Raw genomic sequence first — 25,532 nt, forward strand, 5'->3', positions numbered from 1 at the left:
TGCAAATTCTCAAGTCTCACCTGAGTCCTACTGAATCAGAAACTTTGAGGGTAGGTCCTAACAATCTTTGTTTTCAGAAGCCTTCTAGAGGATCCTGATGCTTGGTAAAGTTTGAGAAACTTTACCCTCAGAAACTCATGACATTCCAGTTCCCTAAATTGCAGGCTTCCCTTACAGCTAGGGATGGTCATGTGATTCTTTCACACCCTACTGCCTTCCACTTGGGCATCTTATCTGAAGCTGCAGTAACCACCCTGCAATCTTGGGGCAACAAGATAATTGTAGAAGCACTGACCTTGACATCACTGCTCACCTCCAGAATTCTTGTTATGTGGGGGAAAAAAGCCACCCACATCCTCCCAGAATTTAAGCCACTGCTTAGATTTTCTGTTAAACAAACATATTTCTGACTTTCTGACATGGTTTATAACAAATCTTGTCCCTTCATGATGATAAAAACTTTAAATATTTTAGTGTTGAAATAAGTATTAAATATGGAACAGGGGGCAACATTCTTATGGATTTTTAAAAAATATTTATTCATTCATGAGAGTCACACAGAGAGAGGCAGACACATAGGCAGAGGGAGAAACAGGGCTTCCCACGGGGAGCCTGATGTGGGACTCAATCCCAGGACCCCGGGATCACGCCCTGGGCCAAAGCCAGACACTCAATCACTGAGCCACCCAGGTGCCTCTTTTACGGACTTTTAAGATAATTTTTAGCATGTGTGGCTTAATTCTTGCTGAATCCTAGATACTTTGGGATAAAAGAGCCTTCATTCTAAGGAGCTCTCTGGAGCTGTTTGAGACACATTTTTAAGAGAAACTATGTTGTGGTTTCATTAAAATCAGGGTTGAGGCTTTCTAAGAAAATAGTAGTGGTCAGTAAAAAGGAAAAGTTGTTTCCCACTCTTACACTTCTGACCCACGTGTGTGGGTGTTTTCCTTACCTAAAGCAATTTTGACACTAACTATCTGGAGTTAGGGCAGTTCCCACAGGTTAAAGACTCAGTCCCATAAGACTGTCCCCACTTTTAGAGGCCCATCCCAAGTCCCAGGTTGTGATCTGTCCTGACCGCCCAGCTATAAATGGGGGATTTCCACAATGCATTCTTCAGGTTTGATAAATTTCTAGAACTGTTCACAGAACTCAGGAAAGAGCTTCCATGGCTTTACCTGGATCGCAAACCTTCTTAGTGCCTCAATGTATATGCCAACTCAGGAGTTCTCCAAACCCGGTCATTTAGGTTTTATTATGGGGGCTTCATTACATAAGCATGATTGATTAAATCATTGGCCATTGGTGATTAAGTCCATTTCCAGCTCCTTTGCCTTCTCTAGAGGTAGGGAGTTGGGCTGAAAGTTCTGACATTTTCATTATATACTTGCTTCCTCTGGCAACCAGCTATCCTCCATGAAGTTACCTCATTAGCATAAATCCATGTGTTCAAAAAGGGGCACCTGGCTGGCTCAGTGGTAGAGCATGTGACTCTTGATCTCAAGGTCTTGAGTTCAATCCCCAGGTTGGGCCTAGAGCTTATTTAAAAGAAAAAAAAAAAAAGGCTTCTTATGAATAACAAAAATGCTCTCCTTACCCCTATCACTCAAAAAATGATAAGGGTTTTAGGAGCTCTATGTCAGGAACCAGGATGAAGATTAAATATATATTTCTATTATATCACAATATTACAGTTAATTAATTTCAGGCTCTGTGATTCTCTTTCTCTCTGCCCCTTCTCCCACTCGTGATAGTGCTCTCTCTTTCTTTCTCTCTCTAATAAATAATTAAATAAATAAATAAGATCTAAAAAGAAATTTAAAAGGAACGCCGGAGTACTAAAGCCAACATTGGAAAAATCAGAACATTTTCTACATTACATTTAGTATGTTTCCACTATCTTTTGGAGAGTGCGTTGCATTACTAATAGCATCTAAAGCTCTTCATTTGGCTTCATAAGATTTTGTGATTCCTATATATACAACACAAAACAAGACTCAGAGAGCCAGATTAGCTGCATTCACAGAGTTAATAACAGAGCCCACTATCATGGTACTCAATGTTTATGATATGTTCATGATAGTACGCACCAATTTACCTTTAAATTTGTGAATCTTGTTTATGATGTGCAATCATCAGCCCACCTAAATGATTGTGCTTTTGTATTAGTTTTAGGGTCAACTAAGGGAAAGTAAGAAGGAAATCAAGCAGATCAAGAAACTTCTCTGATGCCCTTGTGAGATTGCCTGGATTTTAAAGACCAGGATCCTAAGATGTATCCACTTTTATGATCTTTAGATTTCTATTTTGGAAGCTGGGATCCTAGACTCCTTTCCCCCTATATAAAGTGTGTCAGGTAAAGGAGTGTGGTTAAGGGAATGTATTCTATAAATTAAGAAATATTTCCTAAGATCTGATACTGATAATAAATGGGACAAGAAAAGGCAAAGTCTAAATGGGCCTACTTGTTTTTCTTCACTATTTTTCCTCCCAACATGAAGAAGCGGGGAATGAAATTTTAGTCTATGGTATCTCCCTTACCTATATTAGAGGATTTCAGTCATGGGTGTTCATAAAACCCACCTGGGGAATTTGAAACTTCACCTTTCTTTCTTTTTAAGATTTTATTTATTTATTAATGAGAGACACACAGAGAAAGAAGAGAGAGGCAGAGACATAGGCAGAGGGAGAAGCAGGCTCCTCGCAGGGAGCCCGATGTGGGACTTGATGCCAGATCCATGACCTGAGTCGAAGGCAGGCACCCAACCGCTGAGCCACCTAGGCGTCCCTAAACTTCACCTTTCTAAATCTTGTTTCTGGAGTCCCCGATACTACAGGTGTGAGTGGACCCAGATATCTGCACCCCAGGTGATTATGATGCAGGTGGTCCAGCCACCATACTATATAAAATGCTATTGTTCCACAAACTTGGGGCATAGATGAAAAAATCTGAACTATAATCAAGTCTTTATTTCTACCATCTTCACCATAGCCTGGGCAATGGTCCTATTCCTAAATTTGCCCTTATTCCTAAAACATCCACAGCCCCTAAGCTGAATAGCACTCTGCTGGATCTTGGCTTGTCTGTCCAAACCAGTGTATGCAAAACTGATGAAGGTTTAAATCTTTAAGCAAGATACTTAAAAAAAAAAAAAAAAAAAGTATCCTAAGGTGTTAGAATGCTTTCATTAGGGGCACCTCGGTGGTTCAGTGGTTGAGCATCTGCCTTTGGCTCAGGTCGTGATACTGGGGTTCTGGGGTTGAGTTCCCCATTGGGCTCCCCGCAGTGAGCCTGCTTCTCCCTCTGCCTATGTCTTCCTCTCTCTCTGTATCTCTCATGAATAAATAAACAAAATCTTAAAAAAAAAAAAAGTTGCTTCCATTACACTTTAGTTTCTTTGCGGGGAATTAACCTAACAATACCTGTTAGTCTAATTCCATTGCTGAACGATTCCTGTCCACGTCCCTCTTCTGCCTATAGAATCATTCCTTCTAGACTCACCCTGTTCTTCGTGAAGCCTTCTTCCATAAACCTATCCACAGGGACCATCCCTTATTCACCACTATCCCTTGCACGTGCCAACGGTAGCACCTATCATCTTGTCCTGGGACTGCCTAATTTAGTTCTGTATCTCCAGTTCTAGGAACAGTGCCTGCCAAATAGCAGGCGCTTAATAACTGCGGAACAAACGAATGGATGTCAAAGACTAGGCCCGAGAGTTGTAAAAATCAATGTGGACTGAGAAACAAAACACGGAAATGTCAAGGGCTGAGCGCCAGGCGTTGCAGGCCTAGAAAGAATAAAAATAACCCCATCACAGCAGAGTCCTCTTGAAGGCATCACCTGTTCCCTTTTTCCACTTGGCTTTGCAACATTCTTCCGACAGCCCAATTTCCCGCTCACTAACTCATTCCCTTCCCACTCAGGACAGGTCAGGCAGGTATCCCAGCTCAGCAGCTCTGATTGGTCGGCGATGATTTCATTGTTAGGAAACATCCGGGCTTTTCGCCTCCGCGCACCCTCCCCGCCCCCCCCAGCCCTGCGCGGCGAGCTTCCCTCTCCCGCGTCCGCCCCACCCGTTGGCTGGAGCAAAACAACTGCCTCTCCCCGGACCGCTTCTCAGCCTCGCCTGCGCCTTCCCTTCCCGTCTCCGAGCCCCAGAGAGGCGTTTGTATCCTCCAATGAGCGCCTAACAGGACTTTGCTAGCCAATCAGCAGCCAGCCCCCTGCGATTGCGGGTGGGACTAGGCTTCCACACCTATAACTGCACAGCGCGTTGGCTCCTCGATGGCGCTTGTCTTACGCAAGGCTTAGGGATCAAAAAAGAGAGGGGCATGGTTCTCGTAGGACGGGAAGGATCCGCACACACTTTCTGGATTTGACCGTTTTCGAGGACTGGCCAATCGCTTTTCGGATACTTCCCCGCCTTTTGCGCGTTCATTTAAAAAAAGCCAGTGTGACGGACTTGGAAATTGGTTCCGTGACGGACACGCACTGGAAGCCAATGGTTGAGGGTTCAAGTCGCCCTTTGGGCCAATAAGAAAAGGGAATCGCTAGGGCTCGGTCTTTGCGAGGCGGAGTGCAGGTGGGCGTTATTTGATTGATGGCCATGTCTACTTATGGCTGGCAGCGTGGGTCAGTCCCTGACGCCCAGGGGCGGGGCTGGGTAAAGTAAATGGTAATGAAGGGTTGGGTCTCGCTCAGTGGGCGGTGTTTGATGGATAGTTGACCTTGCCAATTGAAGGTGGTCACTGGGGCCCAATAGGAAATCAGGAGCCGGGAGGCGGGGCATTGTGGGCGGGGAAAGCTAAGTACGGCGGTAGAGAGCCGCCGAAGTGGGAGGGAGGGTGGTGATTGACGGGCCGCGTGGCCAACCAGGTGCGACACGAGGGCTGCACCGTCCCGATGGGGGGGGCTGGGGGCGGGGCCCGCCGGGGGGCGGGGAGGACAGGGTGCGGGGAGGGGGTTGCAGAAGGAGCGGAGCGGCTGCTGCTCAATGGCGGAAAAGCCGCCGGTGCTCTGACCGCCTGGTCCCCCTAGCAGTTGCGGGGGAGTTTCCTGCCGGCGCGGCTGGAGTCTCTGTTTCTCAGGGTTCGGTGGCTGGAAGATGCTCCAGAGAGACGAGGCTGCGGCGGAGGAGGTGGCGGCGGCCGAATCGGCAACGGCGCTAGGGTGGAGAGAAGGCGGCAGCGGCGGCGGCGGCGGCGTGCGGGGCCCGACGGTGTAAACAGCCCCGGAGGCGGCGGAGGCGGCGGCCGAGAGCCCGACGGGGCAGCGGCGGCTGCGGCAGGGTCGCGCCTCGGTCGGAGGCCCGGGCGGAGTGCAGCAGGGGGTCTCTGCGGACGCCCTCGACCTCGCTTCCCTCCCTCGCCCCAGGTAAGGCCGCCCAGCGCCCCGCCGCAGGGGAAACGGCTCGCGGGCAGCGCCGAGGTCCCGGACCGTTTTCGGGGCGCCGCCGGCTGCGGGCGTGGGCCCTGCCTGCCTGGTCCTGGCCTCCTGGCTCGGGCGCCGGGGAGCCTGGGCGAGCAGGACGCCGGGCCTGGCTCCGGGCTAGGCCCCTTCCCCAGCCGCCGCCTCCGCGCTCGGCCGAGGCCGGGAGAGGCTCGGGGCAGGGAATTTTACTTTGCTCCAGCGCCTGCGAGTGAGCTGCGGTGCCCGGCCTCCGAGTCGGCGAGCATCTTCACGCCGCCACGCTGGGGCCACCCCAGGCCTTAACCCCTCCCTTCCTGGATCGCGCCTGTTGGGAGACGAGACCCTACCTTTCCCGGCTCTTGCCTCCGAGCTTCTGCCCCACTCTGCGCTCCACTTCACTTCCTTGTTAAATCTTCTTTCTCGCTCCTCTGGCCGTGCGTCTCACCACCTCCTTCCTTCTGAAAAGTGGCTTTAAATCGCCCCTTTTCTTCTCAGCCGACTCCGGGCCTCCCTTCCCTTCCCTTCCCTTCGCTTCCCTTCCCTTCCCTTCGCTTCCCTTCCCTTCCCTTCGCTTCCCTTTCCCTTCCCTTCCCTTCCCTTCCCTTCCCTTCCCTTCCCTTCCCTTCCCTTCCCTTCCCTTCCCTTCCCCTCCCTTCCCTTCCCTTCGCCTCCCTTCCCTTCCCTTCCCTTCCCTTCCCTTCCCTTCCCTTCCCTTCCCTTCCCTTCCCTTCGCCTCCCTTCCCTTCCCTTCCCTTCCCTTCCCTTCCCTTCCCTTCCCTTCCCTTCCCTTCCCTTCCCTTCCCTTCCCTTCCCTTCCCTTCCCTTCCCTTCCCTTCCCAAGCGATCCTTTTCGCATGTCATTCTTTTTAACAGAGAAGTCTTTAAATGAAACTTCTACAGCCGGTACCCCAGATCTTCCAGAGACCCTTTAAGAGTAGACTAATCAGCTTTATAGTGACAGTTCAGTTTTTTATTTATTTTATTTTATTTTTAATTTAACTGGGCCTAATATCCTTTAAAACAACAACAACAACAACTAAAGGTTGTATTCTTAAACGTTAAATGTGAAAGTAACACGAGGTAATTTTAAAAACGAAAGATTCGGTGAACGTTGAGAATAGTTATTTCATTTTTTTTTTTTTTTAAGTTGCCTGACCTCTAATGTGGAGTTTAGCAGATCCAGAACCTTTGCCCGTCTTACTTGGCAAAACTGCTTCTTAAGCGTTTGGAAGAGTCGGCCCAGATTCATCAGTATTCAAGTCGGCTTAAAAAGGACGTGAAAACTTTAAAAAGAAGACATTATATGAACGACTAACTAGGAAGCGGTTTTCGAGAAGTCATAGTTAAAGACCTTTTAAAATAGGCTCCACATGTTTAATGTATCAAAATAAAGTTGGCAGGAGTCTTGTAAAAGGATTATTTAGGAATTTGAGTAGTCTTAGTGATATGTAGCTATTTTGGGAAAAACATTCTTTTTCTGTTAACAAACGTTTACAATTGTGATGTGAGAATTACTGAGGTTTACTGTGGGATTAACACAGGAACTCATTTTATTTGAGCTACTGCACGGATGTAGAAGTGGTAGATTGTTCAGGGCAGATAGCGTAAGTCCATATGTTCTAGGAGGTGCAGAAACATGCCATCCACGCTGAATGTTAATGGACATTATTTCATTTACTTTCTCTGTTGTGTAATAGCAAAGTTCCTATTGTTGGCCTACTTTTAAATAGAGCATTTCTAAAGAGGGACAAGTTATTGTAATTATTATAATAGTCTTTTCCAAGTGTACAGGCTTTTAAAAAGTATGGTTGAAGTTATACTATTAAAATGGTAATTTTTTGAAGAAATATTTTTGTAGGCCTCCTGAAAGAGCACTGTGTTGTTTCAGTTGAACTTTTAAAATTTAGTATTTAGAACAGGTTTTTGTTTTTGTTTTTTTAAGTCAACGGGTTTTTTTTTTTTTTCCAGGGATAATCCTGTTTTAATTGTTGTTTTTTTTTTTTTTCTCTCAATGTCTTATTTTTTTCTTTTAATGGTGCTTGTTTTTTCCCCTTTCATTTAGTTTTGCTCTCATAAAAGTCTTATCACAGTTTCTGCAGTGGCTTTTTATATTGCTTTATCAGCGTGGAGTAGTATTTTTATGTAATCTTTCATACCCATTTACTAAGTTTTTCTCAGTTTTTGTACATCATCCTTTGAATTTGTTCATGGCCTAGTTCTCTTAGAAGTGACCAGGAGAGCTTTCAATACCTGTTTTCTCATACCAGGTTTCTGCTTTCTGTAAAGACTCCAGCAATAGGTGAAAGCTTTAAAGTTTGTCTGATAGTCATGGCAATAAATAATATTTTATGTTAGTAATTAACATATTATAATTACCAAATCCCTTAAGATTACATCATCTGAAGGAATGGTATGTCTAAATAGCTGTGCTTCTAAGAATATCTCATTTACAAATTGTAAAGGTCAGAAAAAGTGGTTCTTGTTGAAAATTTATTTTCCTATAGTGAAAGACTATATGAAGACTTTTGAATTAAAATTTGGTGCTGATAGACTCTTGGAAGAGTAGAATTTGCCATAATGTAGCTCAGTGTTTGTGGAGATTCATTACAATGGTTTTATCATTGCCTCAGTTTTTAAACATGCCCTTGTCAATGGGTTGGTAAACATTTCTTTTATTGCACATGATACTGACAGTGAATGACCCCCTCCTTTTATTGTTAGTTACACATATTAACCACATTGTATGAAAAATTGCATGTTGCTTGTAACTTAAAAAAAATTTTTTTTAAAGATTTTATTTATTTATTCATGAGAGACAGAAAGAGAGAGAGAGAGAGGCAGAGATACGGGCAGAGGGAGAAGGAGGCTCCATGCGGGGAGCCCAATGTGGGGCTCGATCCCGGGTCTCCAGGATCACGCCCTGGGCCGAAGGCAGGCTCTCAACCGCTGAGCCACCCAGGGATCCCTACTTGTAACTATTTTAAAGTATTATTATGACATTGCCTAGGCTAGAAAGAAGTGAAATAGTATAATTCTAACTCCGTAGTGGTCTATCATAAAATGCTCATTCTGTAGTGGTCTTTCATAAGGTAAAGTGAATAAAATTAACTTATTAAAATACAACGTGGTATTTTACTTTTTCTGTGAAATATACCTTTCACAGTTCATTGATTTTAAGCAAAAATTAGTTGGGAAACAACTGACAGTGTCAGTGTTAGAATAGTTAAAAAAAAAAATTCCAGAATTTGAATAGTAAAATTTATTCAAGTAATACTTAGCATAAAATATGAAATTATGGTTAGCAGTAAGCGAATTTGGGGGAATATGGTTATTTCTGGATAGCCATTATTTTGTTTTTTCCCCCATATTGTACTTGATTCTTTTAATTGTTTTCTTAGTGAACTAATTTCAGAATCTGAGTTGGAACCAAATAATGTGTTAGGAGTTTTAAAGTTTTACTGTAGAATATATTTTATATATCACATCAGTAGAATTGTGGATTTAGGAGATTGATCAATTGGGGATATGAGGTAAAATTCTCAGATACTAGGTACACTCTGGAAATGTAATCTGTCTTTCCATCCCACTATCCATGCTCAAACTAAACAGTGAAGGGAAATGGGGTAGATTTGGGGAATATTGGTTTTTGTAGTTTTTGCTTGACTGTCATAAAATTCATGAAAGGATGGGGCCTATCATCATCTTCTAGCATCTGATTTAACATGTAGAGGTGAAAAGGTTCTTCATAATCTTTGTTTTATTCTTGTTTTTGTTGATAATACTTGTTATACTAAAACATTGATTTAAAATCAGTTGATCTTCTAGAGTGATTTAAGTATGCTAATATATCTGATTTGCCGTTTTGGAATCTTTTTTAAAATGAAACATTTCTAATGTGGTTTAACCTTTGCATAGACTGGACTTGAGTTACACTTCTCAATGTTTAAGCTATATCCTCTCCGGCCCCACAAAAAACCCCACCATTTAGACTAACTTGAGTGATTTGATCAGGTAGGTGAATCAATATTAATTGACAAAAATAAGTCTTTACTAAATTCTTGATAGAATGAAGTTTTCAAAAACGCAGTCTATATATTGTAGTTTAATATCTCAGATTTCATAAAGATCATGAGATTTTTTTATAGCATCATCTAGTAACCTAGGAAACAAATACCCTAAGGTAACTCATTATTTTTTTTAATTTTCATTCAAATTTCACGGTGTGTTATTTCTCCCTTTCAATTTAATGTTAATAACAGATGTAAACATTTTGCTCTGAATTATGGTAAGTCATGACACACAGGAGTTCTCAAGTAAATATTTTTCTTTTTTAACTACAGCTAACTTGTGACCATATCTACAATATCTTTATTGTTTCTTGGCATGACATATACCTTTTATAATGATACCCTTTCTAATAACTTATTTAAGTTCAAGAACTCAATAGTTTAACAATCAATTGTGGTATTTTAACTTGTTCATATATTAGAACAAATTTACCATGGTTTATGACAGTTAAAGCACAGCTCACCAATTTAAAGCTTTTTTTCATTTACTTTAGAAGACTATTAAGTAGATGGTTTGATATTGAGAGAGAGAGATGAACATTGGAAGACTTCCTATTGGAAGACTTCTATTGAATATTAAGGAACTTGTCTCACTGGAGAGATGGGACCAGTTATTGGTGGTGGTGTAGACAGGATAAGATCTGTGTCTAGTATTGCTGGGCTTTTTGTCTACATAGAATGCCCCCCCGCCCCCCCACTTCAAAATATGTTGTGTATGATAAGTGCATTTTTATGATAGAAACTTGAAAAATCTTTTCCTTCGTGGGAAACTATTTTTTAAATGTGGTTATTACTAGGTATGGTCAAATGTGTAATATATGAAAAAATTAAGTTGAATAGATTCTGTTGGATAGATAATACAGACCCAAGAAGCAGGCTTGATAAAGGATATATAGAGTGATTTTTGACGTTCTGAAGGATTTCAAAACACTTTAAAGGTTGAGAGTAATATCACTGGTTCTTAAGTCTAATAGCATTTTATTTTCTTGTTGTAGGTATGTAAAAGCGCACTCTTAACACTGAAAAAGGACAGTTAATAGATGTTCTTACAAGTAGGAGAATCTAGGAGTGTCCATATTGCTCATGGGTACTTAACCTATCCTGGGAAAGAATGTTTCTTTTCCCCTCTTCTCATTAAAGCATTCAACTCTGAGTTAATGAACTGGTGTTACCTATTAAATACAGGTGGCCCTCCTTCTGAGTCCTTTGCAGAAAGGAAATAATGAACTCAAAGCAACTCTAAATGATAGAATGTATGGGAAATCAAGTTCAGATATAAGCGGCTTCCTTTTACTTTACTTACTGCAGGTTACCATCCCACTGAGAAGTAAAGCATTTTATGTAGTTAATAATATTCAGTCTGTAGCCACCCCATTCCCAGCCATTATTCTGGCATTCTCTGAGTGCCTTATAATATGCAAGGCACCATCCTCTGGCTGGAGACTGAATAAAACAGACAAAAATCCCTGCCCTCAAAGATTTTACATTCTGATAGCAAACACACTTCCTTAATTTATATTACAACTGTACGCCCTTTGTGGATGACTGAAATTAGGAGTGGAAAATTTGGGATGTGTATGGTGTTTTCCATATTACCCTCAGAAGTTGTGATTAGAGCTTTCGTGGTGGTTTTTTTTTTTTTTTTTTTTTTTTAAAGTAAGCTCTACAAGCAAGGTGGGGCTTGAATTCACCACCCTGAGATAAGCAGTTATGTGCTCCACTGACTGAGTCAGTCAGGAGCCCCTAGAGCTTTATTTATTTATTTGTTTGTAATTAGGCTCTCCACACCCAGTGCAGGGCTCTCAGGACCCTGACTTCAAGAGTCAGACACTTAACTACTGAATCACCCAGGTGCACAGAGCTTTACCATTTTTAACAAAATAATAGGGAAGGAAAAAAGAGTTTTTCTGTAACTAGACAAAAACTGATACATGGAAAGAGGAAGTAGGAAGGGGGAAATATTGTTGTACCTAAGATTAAAAGGTGAGCCAAATATAGAAATTAGACGAGGGAAGCTGAGGCCTTCAGGTGTTATCATTTACTGCCCAAACTTGGATAAATTGAGTTCCTATAGAGGAAAATGGAAGAAGGTAGGATAATGGGAGTAGGGTAAACAGGACTTTTTAACAGGACTGGTTTAAGTAACTTGGGATGCACCTATAAAATATATGTTGTCGTTAGTGTTTAGAAAAAACTCTGTTGCTGTTTGTGCTCTTTTGTGAGTACAGCTAAAGGTTGGTGATTGGCCATTAGTGTCTGGAAATACTGTTGCTGATTTGTGACTGCTACTTGTGTTTTCTGGTTATTTGACAGTTCTGTTGAAGAGAGCTGATGGAGCCAATCTGTCTCTTAGTTTACTGTGCTAAAATTGGTCTATATATTTGTTACTGCTTCCCTTCTAGAGCTGTGGTGTAGAACTTGAAGTTGTGCCTTTGTTTTTCCTGCATTATAAATTTCTGCATGAGGATGTCTTACTGCATGATATGAAGCAGGTGCTTATTTTTCTACTTTCTGTCATGTACCTTTTCTAGTGATGATCCAGTTTGGTAAAAATGTCTCTTCCTGAGTTTGCACAAACATTGCACACTTCAGATAAGCATGAGAGATCTTTGATCTTTGTTTTTATCTTAATACATAATAGTCTTTTGCTTTCATTTGTGAGGCATTGAGTAAGACTCTCGTGATCTTGCTTGCTGCAGTGAATTGAGATTTTTTTTATTTTAAAGCAAATCAACTTGTGTTTATTTCAGTGCCTCAATATAAAAATGAACACTGGTTCCATTCATGACCTGAGAGACTTCATTTATAGCACCCAAATTCAGCCTTCAAATTACTAGTTTCACTTTTAATATATTTTTGTGACTGTATTTATCACTTGTATCAAAGTGCTGATGTGCGGAAGAATTTGAACTTTTTAAAAAAGATTTTATTTTACAGAGTGTGAGTGGCGGAAGGGTAGAGGGAGAGGAGGAGGGAGAGAATCTCAAGCAGACTCCTTGCAGAACCTGAGTACATCATGGGGCTCGACCCCACGACCCTAAGATCATGACCTGAGCCAAAACCAGGAGTCATGCTCCACTGACTGAGCCACCCAGGTGCCCCAAAATTTGAACTTTTTTAATATATTAAATTAAGTGCTGTAATTCAGACCAGGTTCACTAAGCTGTTCAACATTTTAGATTAAAAAATAAAGCCTTTCCTAATATCTTAAATTATTTCTTATAACTGGTTTCATTTATATAGTACAGAATTTTATTAAAGCTTTTGTGGTTGAAGTCCTAAATGTAAGGGAACGGAGTTTAATATCTTGTATCCCTCTGTTCTGGAGTGTTTTGAAGCAAAATGTAAAACTGAAATGATAAGTTTTACCTTAGTATATCATTAGTTTTCAGTTATACTTTTCCTTTGTTTTTGTTTTATGCAGTCTAACTCTAGTTTGTAAGGGAAGTAGAAGTTTGGAAGGATTAGTGATATTTTAGATAGCATTGTTGCTTTTAGTCTAATTCATGAGTCTCTTTCTCAGTGATAGGTTTATTTTTTAGATCAGGTTATTTACTCTTGTGCTTTTGGTTTATCTTGCTTTTTCCGCCTCTGTCTGATTTCTTGATTTTTATTTAAGTACAGGGTGGCCACCACGTTTAGAAGCGCAGATGCATACAGTAAGTGGTTTATTGATGTTCCAGTACAGAATGTTAAAATAATACCTCTGTTTTTGAACTTTCTGATCACCTTGCAGACTAGAGTTCATGTAGGTGGGTCTTTCGTTTTTGTTCAGGCGTAGATTGTGTGGGTAAATTATGGAGTCAAATATAAAGTATATTTTGAATAGAAAGGAGAGGAGATGCATCATTAATTTTAGAGAGCTAGCTGGAATAACTATGTTTTTAGAAGGACTGAAAACCATCTAACAAAGGTAAGTATGATATTTAATTGATAGATATTTTTGCTAGCAAAGTTTGGGAGATGGTATACAGCAGTAGTTTCAGGGGTATACCAACTGAAAAATGGTCAGAAGAATTGGCCAAATGGACATGACATTAGGAGAATATGGTTTTAGGACTTTATTATTTCAGAGTAATGCTTTGATAATAATAAAGACTAAGAAGGATCTTAGTCACATGTGAATGAAAACCATTCTATGCCTATAGAATTACTTATTCACAAACATGCATGAGGGAGGCTTCTTGTCAACACTTAGATATGTATTTCTGAATTTTTGCTACTTTATGCATTTAGGTAATAGTGTAGGATGCTTAGCACCACTTACTTGTGTATGTTTGTTAAGTATATATTAAATGTAAGAAGGCTGTATACTTGGAGTGGGTTATGTTTCTGGAAAAAGCTTCAAAAGGAGGAGGATGATTGGGAGTGTTGACACTAAAGTTAGACTACTTGGATTTGAATTAATTGTTCCATCATTCCACAGATGGGTAACTTAAAGCAAGTTATCTAATGTCTCTAAATCTCAGTTTTCTCATTTGTAAAGTGAATGATAATATGTAAATTTTTAAAAACTTACTTATTTTTTAATTTTTTAAAAAAGATTTTTAAGTTATCTGTACACCCCACCTGGGGCTTCTGTTCATGCCCCCAAGATCTAGAGTCACTTGTTTTACTGACTGAGCCAGTCCAGCGCCCAGAAACAGTATTTTTAATGGGAGGAGACTAGGGAGAAGGAGGAGGGGAGAGAGGTTTACATTTCTTCTCTTGAACTAGACGCTTGGGGCACCTGGTGGCTCAGCGGTTGAGTGTCTGCCTTTGGCTCAGTTCATGATCCTGGAGTCCTTCATGGGGCTCCCTGGTCAGTGGGAAGCCAGCTTCTCTCTCTCCTACTCCCCCTGCTTGTGCTCTCTATCTCTGTCAAATAAATAATATCTTTAAAAAAAAAATCCAGATCACTGAACTTGAGAAGAATTTATTTTGGGTCAAATTTGATATACCTTGAGAACTTTGGGGGAGACTTAAAACTAGTATTTTGAGGAGAGTGATGAATAAAATTTAATAAGCTAACAAATAATCTTGTAATGCATTTTGCCTTTTTATGAAAAATTCTTTTGTAGAAGCATGTTGACATAATGCTATATTTATGAAAAAATTTTTAGTGTGTGAAAAATTTTAATCCTACAGAACATTGTAACAGTTTATGGAGTACCTACATACCCACTACTGAAATTCAACAGTGTATTTTTACCATATTTGCTTTATATAATCTTTGCTGAACCTTTTTTTTTTTTTTTTTTTTTAAGATTTTATTTATTTATTTGAGAAACCGAGAGAGGCAGAGACACAGGCAGAGGGAGAAGCAGGCTCCATGCAGGAAGCAGGACTCGATCCTGGGTCTCCAGGATCACACCTTGGCTGAAGGTGGCGCTAAACCGCTGAGCCACCGGGGCTACCCTTTGCTGAACCATTTAAAAATAAATTATAGACATGTGTTACTTCACTTCTAAATTATTAAATATGAATCTCCCCCTAAAATGATATTTTCTTCCTACCTACAATACTGTCATCATACATACACTATTATCTAATGCCTGGAGTCCTCTAATCCCCAATCCATATGCAGATTTACCCATTTGGGTAAAAAATGACTTAACATAGCTTTTCCCTTCCACACTAAGTTCCACTGAAGATCATGCACTGTTGTACTGCATTTGCTGTTGTGTCTCAGTTCTCTTTTAAATTGAAACAGCTACTTAAAAAGTGACCCTCTTTTTGAAGAGGTGTATTATCTTGTAAAATGTCCTGTATTCAAAATTTGTCTGATTTTTTTTTTTTTTTTTTGAGGTGTTTTTAAAAAACTTACTTCTTCTCTGTAGGTTGTTAAATTAGGATTAAAGACTGAGTTAAGTTCAGGTTAAGTATTTTGGCCAGGTGCTTTGTAGTTGATGCTATTTCATATTACATCACACCAGGATGCACAAAATGCCTGATTGTCACAAGATTTAGTGGGTCTAAATTTGGTCACCGGTGAAGTTGGTGATTGTTAGGTGTCCCCATGGACAAGGAATATTTTCTCCTTTGTGATCGTCAGGTAAATTGTGGCATATTTTGTTACCATGCAAATCTATTTCTCCTTCAGAATTTTACTTAATAGATTTAGTGGTTTGTTTTTTCTTTATTTGTTTTAAGATTTGATTTTTTTTTAAGATTTTATTTATTTATTCATGAGAGACAGGAGAGACAGAGATACAGGCAGAAACAGAGAGAGAGGCAGAGACATAGGACATCACTCTTGTGACCGAAGGCAGACACTCAACCACTGAACCACCCAGGAGTCTCTAAGATTTAATTTTTTAAGTAATTTCTCCACCCAGTGTGGGGCTTGAACCCACAGCCCTAGGATCAAAAGTAAGATGCTCTACCAACTGAGCTATCTGGGCACCTCATGATTTCTTTTTTTGAAGATGGATATAGACAGGGGTCACCCAGCTATGGCTCATTGGCCAAATTTTGTCTCCTGCCTGTTCTTGTAAATAAATCTTTATTGGAACAGCTATGCTCATTTGTTTTCATATTGTCTATGGCTGCTTTCCCACTGCTATGGCAAGTTGAGTAGTTGTAACAGAACCCATATGGCCCTGCAGAGCCCCAAACATTTACAGTTCCTTAAAGAAAAGTTTTGCCGAGCCCTGATTTTTATATATATATAGTCCCATTTTTCTCATTGTAGTGGTAGTAGAGGTATAAAATTGGTGTTTATATATTTGGTGTTCACATAATTGGTATTTATATGTAGCTTCTGCAACCTGATGTTCAAGGTCTGACTGCTTTTAATGTGGTGAAAATTGTGAAGCTTTTCTTTATATCTCCAAAACAATAAAGTATGGTTCTGTACATGGTCCATAAAATCATATGTTAAAAAAACAGATATCCTTCAGATGTAAAAAAAAAGGTTATAGAGAATAAGGAACACCAAAGTACCCACTATCCAGTTTAGTTTAGGATAGAGGACATTTCCAGCATACTTGCAATCCTGTTACCTTCACAGATTACATCCTTTCTTTCCCACCGTCCCGAATCTTGTGCCTGCCCTCACATAGATGATCTCTGTGTATGTGTCTAAATAGCATATACTACTCTTTTAAGAGATTTTATAGTTTTTATGTGGAATACTTGTTCATCCAATTCGCTTTTTTCACTTAACATTTTTGCGAAGTTCTTCCTTGTTGCTCTATTCCCCTCTTTCTAATAGTATTGCATATGTATTGTATTCCATTGTATGATTATAATGCATTTAATCTAGTCTCTCTGAGTATTTGGATTATTTTTTTATTGTAAACAATGGCGCTAAAATGCAATTGACCTGTCTTTCAGTTGTGAAAGACTTTTTCTAGAGCACATACTTAGGGGTATAATTGCTGAATTGGAGGCTTTTCTCATAGTACAACCTACCAAGGTGTTTCCAAAATGCTCTCCAAAGTGGGTATAGCAATTTATGCTCCCACCAGTGGTATACAAAAGTTTATGTTGCTCTTTATCCATATCAGTACTGTCCTATATAAATATAATGTTGGCCATACATGTAACTTAAAATTTTCTAGTAGCCGCTTTAACAAAAAGGAGTAGTTGAAGGTAATTTTAATAAAATATTTTATCTAGTTTATTAAAGATACCATTTCAGTATGTAGACGATAAAAATTAATGAGTTTTTTGCATTTTTTCTTATTAAATCTTTGAAATAGGGTATGTATTTTATATTTAACAGCGTGTCTGGATTGGTTTGGATTGGCCACGTTTCAGATTCTTACTAGTCACATATGGCTACTAGCTATTGTATCAGACAGCACAGCTCTATGTCCTTGTCTACATTCGGTATTGAGAATTTTTTTTTCTTCACTCTAATGAGAGAAGCACTGTTTGTGACTTTAATTTTGCATTTTCCCTATTAGGAAATTTGCATTTTCCTATTACTAATGAGGGTGAACATTATCATATGTTTTACTGGTCATTTGAATTTCTCTTTGTGTGTATTTGCTGTTATAATTTGGTCTTACTGTTTTCTTGTTTTTTTTTTTTTTTTTTTGTTGTTGTTGTTGTTGTTGTTTTAAGATTTTATTTTTAAGTAATCTCTACCCTCTGTGAGACTGGAGTTTACAAGCCCCAGATTGAATTGCAAGCTCCACTGACTGACCCAGCCAGGTGCCTCATTTTTATTTATTTGTTTTCCTTAATAACAAAATCTTAGCCATTAGAATGCAGATTTTGCATAAATGCAGATTATCTTAGCCATTAGAATGCTGGTGTTTCTGTTTTGTTTTTAAGAGTTTTTAGGGATTAATTAGATGGTGTGTCTATAAAATGACTCAGACTTTTTTTTTTTTAAGATTTTATTTATTTATTCATGAGAGACATACATAGAGAGAGAGACAGAGAGAGAGAGGCAGAGACACAGGTAGAGGGAGAAGCAGGCTCCATGCCGGGAGCCCGATGTGGGACTCGATCCTGGGTCTCCAGGATCAGGCCCTGGGCTGAAGGTGGCGCTAAACCGCTGAGCCACCTGAGCTGCCCCTGACTCAGACATTTTAAGGGCACCTGATGGACTCAGTTGGTGGAGCATGTGACTCTTCTTGATCTCAGGGTTGTGACTTGGAGCCCCATGTCAGGTATGGAGATAACTTAAAAATAAAATCTTTAAAAAAACAAAAAGCCCAAAATTTTTAAGATTTTATTTATGTATTCATGAGAGACACAGAGAGAGAGGCAGAGACACAGGCAGAGGGAGAAGCATGCTTCCTGCAAGAAGCCCAATACGGGACTCGATTCCAGAACGCTGGGATCATCATGCCCTGAGCCGAAGGCAGACTCAACTGAGCTGCCCAGGCGGCCCAAGCCCACCTCATTTTTAATCTACACGTAGTTTGTTTGTTTTTTTTTCTAAAGGTAGTTTTAAAATAACTCCAATAATAATTTGTATTGAAGTAAATGCTTGGAAGTACTTGAATGGTAATATGGGGGATGGAGGAAAAGGTGATTGCTCTATACTTAAGGTAAACAATCCTTTGTGTTTATTTCTTTTCCTCTATACATTCCTACTTTTGCTCAGTTTAGTCTTGTTCCTTTCCTTAATTCTTTTTTTTTTTTTTTTTTTCTTAACTCTTAAGCCCAAAGACCTCCTAGGAAGAGCTAAGCTGAATAGATTCTGGTCTAGAACCAAAGATGTCCTCAAACGGGCTTACAGGGGTAGACTGAGGTGGGAATTAGTGGTGCTTAATGTAGAACATTTGGAAACAGACCAAGTGATAAATTCGTTAGTGTGCCTTCTGTCTGCAGTAAATGGGTGTGATTGACTCTGTGCTTTAAATGTGAAACACCAGGGCACCTGGGTGGCTCAGTGGCTTTGTGTCTGCCTTTGGCTCAGGTCATGATCCTGAGGTCCTGGGATTGAGTCCGCATCGGGTTCCCCACAGGGAGCCTGCTTCTCCATCTGCCTATATCTCTGCTTCTCTCTCTGTGTGTCTCTCATGAATAAATAAATAAAATCTTTAAAAAAAATGTGAAATACCAAAAGTAGAATTGATAGAAAATCACCACTGAAATAGCCCCGTTGTCAGACAGAGAGTTTACACAGGCATTGGAGATAGTGACAGAAATACAGCTCATGTCTAAGATGGACAGATTCCTGAGGAAGCAGTACATGAGTGTGTGGAGGTTCTGGTGTGTTGTGGTGGCAGTGATAAGAGATTTCCTAATGGTGTGGCCAAGTATATCAGTAGAAGTAACATGCAAAGTACAAACCTAACCTCCCATATATGAGCAAAGTCCTTGAGGAGAAACTTACGTCACCAATGGTGGAATTGGCCATGCTTAGAAATGTTGGTTGATTTGGAAAGTAAAAGCAATAAAAGCTAGGAATCACAAAAATAATTAATAAAATTACTTTAAACACTTAAAAAATTGTTGGAAATAAGAACTGCTTGTACTTAATACGTTACAGTAGATGACAGGTTAATCAGTGTTCCAATAGAACATTGAGTCTCTGCAATTTAATATTTTTGTGAACTTTGTAATGGTTGACTAGGCTATCCTTTCCTAAAGAAGTATCTTTTAATGTGTATTTTACTTAGTAGGTGCTAGGTGTCAGAGTCACTAGTTAGGATAGGAAGGATAAGGAAGGCAAAAATGTCAAGGAATATGGATGGGTCTATATATAGGGATGCTGAGAGGCTGATGGCGACAAAGAGGTATTATTTCTTAGACGCCCTGAATGATTTGGGTGCCTTGAATGATTTTCAGTTCACTAAAAGAAGGTAGGACAAGTTGATTAAGGTGTGAATAATGTACTTGGCCTATGTAAGGCTAGGCAGGGCAGGTTATAGAGGAGGGTTCCAGACTAGATGTTTTGTACTCAGTGTCACTTGGGGGAATGGATGGCTACTACATCTTTTTAGGATGCTTAAGGTATGTTTTAGGGAAATGAAACTGGTAGTAAATCTGCAGGGTAGATTGAAGTCAGCAAGACCAACTAGGAGGCAGTTAGATAATCCAGACAACAGATAGTGATGCTCAGGATTAGCATGGAGGATAAAAGAGATGCTTAAAAGGAAGATTTGGTGGAACATAGTGATTTGGTTTGTAATGATTGGATTTATATAAATGATTTATGGTTTCTAGCCTTAGTTACTAGAAGAAGGATTAGGGATAGAAAGATTAATAGATAGTGACTACAAATAGATTGGAATATGAAGGTGGTTTGGGTGCAGAGGTGAAGATTTTGGGTATGTTTCGCTTGAAGAGATACATAGAACAGCCAAGCTTAATGATTAAAAATCTGAGAAGTCAGTATAGAAGTGACAGCTATAAGAGGGAGGCACTGTCATGACTGGCTTAGTTGGTAGGACATGTGACTCCTGATCTTGGGGATGTAAGTTCGAGCCCCATGTTGAGTGTAGAGATTACTTAAATATTTTTTAAAAGTGATATCTGAAGTAATGAGATTGGATCAAAGGGCAGATACTGTTTTGGGTTGAAGGCTAATTACTGTTTTGGGGAACCATCTTCCCTCCTGAATTTTGGAGGCCAAAGGAAAAGGAATGGGCATGAATGATTGTTAGTTTTGTGTTTGGAAAGTCAGCAGAAGTGGAAAGAGTTTCAGGAACCTTAATCTGTAGTGTGAAGTGTAACAAAGTACCTTATCTTGACAGGCCTCCTTTTTAGAGCCAGACTAAAGAATGAGGAGCTGATTCTACCAAAAAGACATCAGTGTTTTGAGTTGTTCTGGTGATTTTTGTTATGAAATGGTTATGTATTATATTATAAAAAACATTCCCTATATGAAATATTCTAGATATGTTGGTCATACCATATTATGAAGTTGCTTCCGGGAAAAGTAAATTCACTTTTGTGGGTGTTAGGACTACAATGATGCATTAGAGCTATGTTCTGTATCACTTCACTAACTACTTATAAACATGGCACTAAAGATATTCAAACCTATCAATAAAATTGACTCTGAAAGCCTCCTGAAACTTTATGCTGTCTGATTCTTTTTTTTCTTAAGTTGCTTTTTGTAATCTGGAACCATTTATTAGGGAGGGAGGTGAGGACAGAGAACAACTAGAAGTAAATCCTGTAGCTCTGCAGTTTTATTGTCATTGCCAATTGAAAAACTGTTGGGATTAGGAAGAGTGCTTATTTGAGTTCTTGGCTGCTTTGCTGAAGTTAAAAAGGTGCTGTCAATATGTTTGAAATCAATCTTGTAGTAAAACAATCAAGCAGAAGATCATGACAAAGTTCAAGGTACATTTAGCTCTTATTTCATCATCCACATAGTCAAATAAAGATAGGACATGAATTCCCTCTGATTTCAGCAACAGTAGCTAAAAAATTTAATATTATAATAATAATTTAATATTAATTTAATATTATGGTCAAGGGGAAATAATTCTTTTACCTTAAAATATTAAGCTTTTGGGCAGCCCGGGTGGCTCAGCGGTTTAGCGCCACCTTCAGCCCAGGGCCTGATCCTGGAGACCCGGGATCGAGTCCCATGTCAGGCTCCCTGCATGAAGCCTGCTTCTCCCTCTGCCTGTCTCTCTGCCTCTCTCTCTCTGTGTCTCTCATGAATAAATAAATAAAATTTTTTTTTAAAAATTAAGCTTTTAACAGAGACATGCAGGTAGCTGGTGATAAGTCTTTATATAGGCCTAAACTACTTTCCTTAGCCTTTGTGTCTCCATCGTCTTTCAAATCTATTAAGACCTCCAAATTTTTAAAAGCCATGGAAGTAGTTAAGAGGAACAAACTAATGATAAACACAGCATGGAGATAGATTTTGCAGAAAGAAATCAGACAGAAAGGGGTACATACTATATACATTTATGTGACATTCTAGAAAAGGCAAAACTATGCATGAATGGTTGTCTAAGTCGTGTTCAGGGGAGATTGGTTTCAAAGATACATGAAGGGAACTTTTTGAAGTGACAGAAATGTTCTGTATCTATATTGCAATTGTGGTTACACAAGTATCTACACTTAACTCATCAAACTATGCACGTAGAATGGGTGCATTTTGTTATATGTAAAAACAATAGCTAGAGGTCTTCAACTGGAACAAGTTGGATGGCAGAATGGAATTTTATGGATTGGACTACAATCTGAGGTTCTTCGAGTGAATTGACCTTTTTTTGACAGTAAAGACCTTTAACATTGGTGGTACCCCTTGATGTGTCTGACAGGGAGTTTATATGTAAGAGAATGTAACTGAGATTAATATGCGATTTTACTGCATTTGACATATAAGTAAATATATGTAATCAACGAAAACATTCTGGTAATATCCAGTTAAATAATTTTTTTCTGGTTTGCTGGTTTTGGAAGTCACTGAAAGGATTTCAGTAATGAAAAAGCCTTTAAGAAATACTGACCTATAGTTGAGCCTAGTTGGAAAAATTTGAGAGATCAAAATGTTATCCGTAGGATAATCATCCTCTAAATGTCAGATATTTTCTCCTCTGTCAATTTATATGTGGATAGTTGATCTAGGATGTAAATTATAACTTTGTTATTTGACTACATCTGATTTTACTTATGCATTGAGTTGGTTATGATAGACTAAGGTTTGATTTATGGATTATAATGGTAATGATAGCTAGTACTTTTAAAGCACTTACTTTATGTCCAGCACTGACCTACAGAGTTAACCTGTACTCTCATTCATTTACTACGACAACTCTGTAATGTAGGTGCTTTTATTACTCTTGTCTTTTAGATGGGTATATCACAGCTTTAGAAATTAAATAATTAGGTCAGGGTCATCACATAGTAAGTGGTTGAGCTGGCATTTGATTCAAGGCTATTTTGTGCTAAAGCTCATACTTTTTTTTTTTTTTTTTAATGTTAAGAAAGAAGTCTTGAATGGAAGAATGGTGATTTAAAAGAAGAGGGCATGACTTGGCTTTCTGCAGATTCCATGACCCATAATAGATTCTGGGTTCCAAAGAGTCTGGCATTCCTAGCTTTTGACAGCCCACAATGGCAGGCAGTGCCTCATGGATCTGAGCTAATGGTGATGATGGCCATTGGGAATGAGGTTTCTGCCATTCCCAAGGTCATTCATTCCAACAGTATGGCTCTTGGCCTTTGGGAAACCTTCCTCTTATTTCTTGTCTTCCTCCTTAACCCCAATATCTTTCTATCATTATCTCTAAGTCAGGTTCATTTGGAAGCATTCATTGGAACAATGTTTCCTGAGTTCTTACAGGTTCATATGAGTTTGTTTACACTCTTTTATACTTGAAATCAAATTTTGTTGGATGTAAAATCTGTGGCAGATGTTTTCTTGCATATCTTAAATATCATTGTTTTCAACTTAGAACATCGCTGTCAAAGTTGACAATGTAATATAACCTGAATGCATATTATTCATAGTTTAAATATGGATGTAGTATAATTTTTAGTCCATGCTATACATATCCAGAGAGTGATAATTTTTTTCTCATTAAAATAGCTACAACAAAAAATTATTTCCACTTCATGACTTATCTTTTCCTTATTGAAAGGCTAGGGGAGGGATTAAAAATTGGTACCCTTGCCCCAAACTTGAAATTTTTAGCTGTGCTTTTGAATTAGAATAAGATGTGAATTCTTGTCAGACCTGGTAGATCTTACTTAAAATTAAAAATTACAAAATCTGTGACTGACTTGATTTGTTTTCATAATCTAGAGCTATAGTTTCCAGCCTTTGGGAGATTCTTCGTGTTTTTGTTTGTTTTGTTTTGGAAGGGAAGCAGATATTAGAATTAGTTGGAAAGACGTGGGGGCACCATGCATGAACGATCCAAATCAAACGCTAGCTTTGCAGCTGGATTAATTGGTATTCCCATTCCCATTCCCATTCCCAGTTACATTTCTTTATTACTGGAACTGGGTGTGGTCAGTGCCTAGTTAGCCAACTATTATAATAAAATATATTAAAAGTATCAATTTAACAATTATGTAAACCCTTGTGAACTTTCCATATCTGTTATTATTTCAGAAATCTTAAGCAAATGCCACTAATACTACAGTTCAACAGAATTGATTTGGAAGAAGAGAGAACTTAAGAATTGAAAGGGAGGATGAGAGCCAGATGTTCTGTTTCTGTGAGTTTAGTGAAGTAAAAAGTATTCTTTGCTTCTTATTCAAGTGGATACTAGTATTTAGGATTTGAAGCAGGTATTTCTGGAAAAAAAAAATCTGCTCTTTTAGGCTCTGGATTGGTATTGTGCCATGTGACTTTTCAAGCATTATTTAGAGCATGGGCTCTAATTATGGATTTTATTACTGCTATCATTTATTTTTAAGATTGACTTATTTTAGGGCAGCCTGGGTGGCGCAGCGGTTTAGTGCCGCCTGCAGCCGGGGGCGTGATCCTGGAGACTCTGGATCAAGTCCCACGTCAGGCTCTCTGCATGGAGCCTGCTTCTCCCTCTGCCTGTGTCTCTGCCTCTCATTCTCTCTCTGTGTCTCTATGAATAAATAAATAAAATCTTTAAAAAATAGAAAAAGATTGACTTATTTTAGAGAATGAGGGTATGTGCCCACAAGCAGGGGGAGGGGCAAAGGGAGAGGGAGAGAACCTTAAGTGGACTCCCAGGGAGTGCAGAGCCCTACACTGGGCTGGATCCCATTACCTCAACTGAAATTAAGAATCAGTCGCCCATCCAAGCCATCCAGGCATTCCTGTTTATTTATTTTTTTAATATTTTATTTTTAATCTCTATACCCAGTGTGGGGCTTGAACTTAGAATGCTGAGGTCAAGAGTTGTGTGCTCTGTAGCCTGATCCAGCCATGTGGCCCATGCTATCATTACTTTGGGCAGCATAATATACAAGTAAAAGTTGTTAATCTTGCCATTGTGTCTAGCAACAGGCTGGTAGTGAAGAGTACTTGGCTGCATTGTAGAAACATTTCTTGATAACCCTTAGGAGAATATGTGGCCTCAGTTAAAATGTGAAAATAGAAAGAGGCACCATTCTAACTAAGCATTTCATCTGTATTAGATTTTTAAATTTTCTCACAACTCTCTGAGGGTACGTTTTATTCCCCATGTTTGATAGAAACTGAGGCACAGGAAAGGTTAGCTAACTTGACCAAGGTCACCTAGCATGTTGAGATAAATGCAAGTCAAGGCAATTTGGCTCTAGATTCCTTGCTTTTAACTGCAAATACATAGAATAGAGTGCACTGAGGAAACACATTATATTAAGAGATAATAGCTGAGAATTTTACAGACTTGTGAAACCTGGATCATCTGACTCAGAAAGGTAAGCGATACTTAATTAACCTCAAAGCCTTTAAAAGTCTAAGGTACTTAGCCAGGGGTCAAGACCTACAATCCACAACATAAAATTAATCAGCTTGTGGGCTGTTTCTGCTCTTTTTTATTTTTCCTGCTATTGAATTACAGAGTTTTAGTAATTCCGGCTAGTTTTTTTTTTTTTTTTTTTTTTTTTTTAATTCTGGCTAGTTTGAATGTAACATACAAGTACTGCTGTTATGAATGCTATAATTATTACTTGTTATCAGCAAGAATATTTCCTGTAAATTTGTTTTGCCTTAGATGTCTTCA

The 25,532-nt window shown here is 39.2% G+C and overlaps 1 protein-coding gene across 4 annotated transcripts in view; it reads left to right on the forward strand.

Moving 5' to 3' along the window:
• The first annotated feature begins 4,040 nt into the window (after positions 1–4,040).
• Positions 4,041–25,532, forward strand: part of PPM1B (protein phosphatase, Mg2+/Mn2+ dependent 1B) — an 88,614-nt gene continuing 67,122 nt past the window's right edge. For 2 of the 4 annotated variants that reach the window (XM_025465501.3, XM_049115494.1), the window contains exon 1: positions 4,949–5,377. The gene's annotated coding sequence lies outside the window, so the exon portion shown is untranslated. Of the gene's footprint in view, positions 4,587–4,948; positions 5,378–25,532 lie in introns of those variants that run through there. The other 2 variants (XM_035695918.2, XM_025465512.3) reach the window with 2 other exon arrangements.

This window comes from Canis lupus, chromosome 10, assembly GCF_003254725.2.
Source record: "Canis lupus dingo isolate Sandy chromosome 10, ASM325472v2, whole genome shotgun sequence".
NCBI lineage: Eukaryota > Metazoa > Chordata > Mammalia > Carnivora > Canidae > Canis > Canis lupus.